Source organism: Rhinopithecus roxellana, chromosome 1 (genome assembly GCF_007565055.1).
Source record: "Rhinopithecus roxellana isolate Shanxi Qingling chromosome 1, ASM756505v1, whole genome shotgun sequence".
NCBI classification, from domain to species: domain Eukaryota; kingdom Metazoa; phylum Chordata; class Mammalia; order Primates; family Cercopithecidae; genus Rhinopithecus; species Rhinopithecus roxellana.
This window is the reverse complement of record NC_044549.1, coordinates 155,723,442-155,728,801: the sequence shown is the minus strand read 5'-3', so window position 1 is coordinate 155,728,801 and position 5,360 is coordinate 155,723,442. Positions and strand designations below refer to the sequence as shown.

General features: G+C 35.7%; 1 non-coding gene across 1 annotated transcript; it reads right to left on the bottom strand.

Moving 5' to 3' along the window:
• Positions 1-2,753: 2,753 nt before the first annotated feature.
• On the bottom strand, positions 2,754-2,858 carry LOC115892227. The gene has a single exon (XR_004052116.1). It is a non-coding gene; the product is annotated as a small nucleolar RNA U13 (small nucleolar RNA).
• Between the last annotated feature and the right edge of the window lie 2,502 nt (positions 2,859-5,360).

Below are 5,360 nucleotides of genomic sequence, written 5' to 3'. Positions count from 1 at the left end.
GACTATATAAAGGAGTCTAGTATGTGTGTAATTGGAATACCAGGAGGAGACACAAGAGAAGTTGAAGTGGTGAAAAATATTTACAGAAATAATGGTTGAAACCTTTTAAATAACATGAACAACATAAATCCATGGCTATAAGAAATTCAGTGTTCTTCAAGCAAGATGGACACAAAGAAAACCAGACCATAGTATATTAGAATCCAATTGATGTAAACCAGTAATATGTAAAATTAACAATAATATGCAAAATTAACAATAAAGAAAAAAATCTTAAAAACAGCCAGAGGGCAGAAGAAAAGACATATCAAAAACAAACACGAGAACAACTGATCATCAATTGTTCTCAGTTATCAATTATCACTGATTTCTTATCAGAAACTACTCAAATCAGAGAAAACTGGAACATCTGATGTGGTGGCAAGAAAACCTGTCAACTTAGAAATCATATCCAAAGAAAATGTTATAAAAATGAAAGTAAAATGAAATAGTTTCAGATAGACGAAAGCTGAGAGACTTTGCGACTAGCACATCTTCCTTTGGGCTGAAACTCTCTTTAATGTTTTAGCCCAAAGGAAGATGGCATTCAATGGAAACTGAGATCTACATAAAAGAATAAAAAGAGCCAGAAATGGGGCCAGGCACAGAGGCTTACACCTGTAATCCTAGCACTTTGGGAGGCTGAAGCGGGCAGATCACTTGAAGTCAGGAGTTCGAGACCAGCCTGGCCAACATGGTGAAACCGCATCTCTACTAAAAATACAAAAAATAGCTGGGCGTGGTGGCATGTGCCTGTAATCCCAGCTACCTGGGAGGCTGAGGCAGGAGAATTGCTAGAGCCCAGGAAGTGGAGGCTGTAGTGAGCCGAGATCACGCTACTGCACTCCAGCCTGGGCGACAACGTGAGACTCTGTCTAAAAAAAAAAAAAAAAAAACAGACACAGAGAGAGAGAGAGCCAGAAATGGTAAACACATGTATGTATTTGAATTTTTTCTCAACTCTTGAAGTTTTAAAAAGACATCTGACTACTGACTATTTAAAAAGAAAGACAATGTGTTATAGGGTTCATAGCACATGAACAAGTAAAACACGTGATAACAACAGCACAAAAGATAGGGCTGAAATGGAGACAGAGTGTTAAAGAGTATTTACTTTATATGTGAAGTGATATATATTATTTGAAGGTTGACAGTGATAAGCTAAAGATGTGTATTATGAACCCTAAAATTACCTCTGAGAAATAAAGTGGAGGGATGGCTAATAAACCAAAAGGGAAGATAAAATAAAATAATAGAAAGTACTTAGTTGATTCAAAAACAGGCAGAAAATAGGGAGAAAATAATGAAGAACAGAGCCAAAAATTAGGAAGTGATTATCAAATTGGCACAGTAATACTCCACATAATAATTACATTAAATATAAATAGACCAAAAAATCCAGTCAAAAAAAGATTTTAAGATTTGATTAAAAAGCAAACACTAGCCATGCAGGGTGACTCATACCTGCCATCGCAGTACTTTGGGATGCTGAGGCAGAAGGATCACGTGAAGCCAGGAGTTTGAGACCAGCCTGAGAAAGAAAGCAAGACTTTGACTCTACAAAAAAAAAGGAAATAGCTGACTATAAGCTGTTTATAAAAGACACATATTAAATACAAAAGACTTATGTTAAATATAAATACATTAAAAATATAAATATAAGTTAAAGTTAAAAGATAGAAAAAGACAAACAAGGAAATTTAATCATAAGAAAACCAGAGAAGTTCTGTTAATATAAAACAAAGTAGATACAGAACAAGGAGTATCACCAGAAATTAGGAGGGAAATTTCACAATGATTAATAAGTAACAATTCATCAGGAAATCATAAAACATGATCCTAAGTGTGTATGCACCTAAATACACAACTTCAAAATACATAAAACAAAAACAGAGAATTGAAAAAAGGAAAAAAATTCCACAACTACAGTTGGAAATTTCAAAACTCCTCTCTCAGGAATGAATAGAACAAGAAGGCAAAATCTAATAAGGAGATAGTCTTGAGCAACACTATCAATCAGCTTGCCCAATGGACATTTATAGAAGACTACTCAATAACTGCAGTATACAGGTTTTTTTCAAGTACACATGAAACACTTATCAAGAGAAGCCAGATGGTAAGCCAAAATCTGAGTGTTCATAAATTTTTAAATATATACAGAAAATAAACATCTATTATATATAGAATATAAAATAGTTATATAACTATAATATCTATATAGAATATAGACATATAATAGATTATATATATCATAGATTCCAGGGGTAATGTGCAGATTCGCTACATGGGAATATTGCATAATGCTGGGATTTGGGCTTCTAGTGAACCTATCACTGAAATAGTGAACGTAGTATCCAGTAAATAGTTTTTCCAACTCTTGCTCCCTCACTCCCACTCCCCTTTTAGAGTCCCCAGTTTCTACTGCTTCTATCTTTATTTCCATGAGAACCTATTCTTTAGTTCCCACTTGTAAGTAAGTGAGAATATGCAGTATTTGATTTTCTGTTTCTGCATCAATTCACTTAGGATTATTGTCTCCAGCTCCATCCATGTTGCTGCAAACAACTATGTAGTATTCCATGGTGTACACGTAGCACATTTCCTTTATCCAATACACCACTGATGGACATATAAGTTGATTCCATGCCTTTGTTATTGTGAGTAGTGCTGTGATAAACATATGAGTGCAAGTGCTTTTTTTTTTTTCCTTTTCAGGTCAGATGGATATTGTGCTGATGTCATAACAAGATTCAGAGGGTGGCACATCTCACACATGTGCATGAACACCCAATCATCATGTTCATGAACTACAAAAGGATCTGCAGGTATCTTTTTGATAGAATAATTTATTTTTCTTTAGGTAGATACCCAGTAATGGGAATTGCTGGGTTGTATAGTAGATCGATCTATTTTTAGTTCTCTAAGAAATCTTCATATTGTTTTCCATAGGAGTGGAACTAATTTACATTCCCACCAACAGTGTATAAGTGTTTCTTTTTCTCTTCATCCTCACCAACATCTGTTATTTTTTGACTTTTTAGTAATAGCCATTTTAACTGGTGTGAGATGGTATCTCCTTGTGGTTTTAATTTGCATTTATCTGATGATTAGTTATGTTGAATTTTTTTCATATATTTATTAGTTGCTTGTATTTCTTTTTTCAAGAAGTGTCTGTTCATGCCCTTTGCCCACTTTTAATGTTTATTTCTTGTTGACTTACTAAAATTTCTTATAGATTGTGGATATCGGACCTTCACTGGATGTATAGTTTGCAAATATTTTCTCCCTTATTGTAGGTTGCCTGTTTACTCTGTTGGCTGTTTCTTTTGCTGGGCAGAAGTTCTTTCATTTAATTAAGTCCCATTTGTCTATTTTTGTTTTTGTTGCATTTACTTTTAATGTCTTAGTCATAAATTCTTTGGCTAGGCCAATGTCTAGAAGAGTATTTCCTAGATTTTCTTCTAGCATTTTTATAGGTCGAGGTCTTACATTTAAGTCTTTAATCCATCTTGAGTTAATTTTTGTATATGGTGAGAAGTAGGGATACAGTTTTATTCTTCTAAATATGGCTAGCCAATTTTCCAAGAACCATTTATTGAATAGGGTGTTGATATAGCTTGATATTTGTCCTTGCCAAAATCTCATGTTGAAATGTAATCCTAGCTAGGCATGGTAGCTCATGCCTGTAATCTCAGCACTTTGGGAGGCCAAGTCAAGTGGATCATCTGAGGTCAGGAGTTTGAGATCAGCTTGGCAAACATACTGAAACTCTGCCTTTACTAAAAATACAAAAAATTAGCCAGGTGCAGTGGTGTGTGCCTGTAGTCCCAGCTACTCAGGCGGCTGAGGTAGGAGAATTGCTTGAACCTGGGAGGTGAAGGTTGCAGTGAGTCGAGACCCTGCCACTGCACTCCAGCCTGGGTGAAAGAGCGAGACTCCATCTCAAAACAAACAAAAGAAAGAAAAATAATCCTCAGTATTGGAATTGGGGCCTGGTGAGAGGCGTTTGGGTCATGGGGGTGGATCCCTCATGGATTGCTGCTGTCCTTATTGTAGTGAGATCTCAAACGATCTGATTGTTTAAAGTGTGTGGTACCTCTTCCCTTCTCTCTTGCTCCTACTTCTACCATATGAGATGCCTGCTCCCCCTTCACCTTCCACCATGATTGTAAGCTTCCTGAGGCCACTCCAGAAGCTGAGCAGATGCTGACACCATGCTTCCTGTACAGCTTGCAGAGCTATAAGCCAATTAAACCTTGTTTCCTTATAAATTACCCAGACTCAGGTAGTTGTTTATGACAATGAAAGAACAGCCTAAGACAGATGTTCTTTCTCCATTGTTTATTTTTGCCAACTTTGTTGCAGATCAGTTGATTGTAGGTGTATGGCTTTGTTTCTGAGTTCTCTATTCTGTTCCATTGGTCTGTGTGTCTTCTTTTGTACCAGTACTGTGCTGTTTGGATTACTCTAGCCTTCTAATATAGTTTGAAGTCTGCTAATGTTATGCTTCTGGCTTTGCTTAGGATTGCTTTGGCTATTTGGGCTCTTTTTGGTTCCATACAAATTTTGGACCAGTTTTTTCTAGTTCTGTGAAAAACGACATTGGCAATTTGATAGAAATTGCTTTAAATCTGTAATTTACTTGGGAAGTATGGCATTTTAATGACATTGATTCTTCAACTCCATAAGCATGGAATGTTTTTCCATTTATTTATGTTGTTTCTGATTTCTTTCAGCAATGTTTTGTAGTTCTCCTTGTAGAGATCTTTGACCTCCTTGGTTAAATGTATTCCTAGGTATTTTGTGTGTGTGTGTGTGTGTGTGTGTGTGTGTCTATTGTAAATGGGATTGATGTCTTAATTTGTTTCTTAGTTTAAATGTTATTGGTGTATAGAAATGCTACTTATTTTGCAGTTTGATTTTGTATCTTAAAACTACTGAATTCATTTATCAGCTCTAGGATTCTTTTGGAGAAAATTAGAGCTTTCTAGGTATAGGATCTTGTCATCAGCAAACAGAAGATTTGTCTTCCTCTTTTCATATTTTGGTGCCTTTTATTTCTTTCTCTTGTCTAATTGCTCTGGCTAGGACTTCTAGTACTATATAGGAGTGGTGAGAGTGGATAACCTTATCTTGTTGTAATTCTTAGGGGGAGTGCTTTTAACTTTTGCCTGTTCAGTATGATGTTGGCTGTGAGTCTGTCATATATGGCTCTTATTATTTTGAGGTATATTCCTTCAATGCCTAGTTTGTTGAGGATTTTTATCATGAAGGGATGTTGGATTTTACTGAACACTTTTTTTTTTCTGTGCCTATTGAGA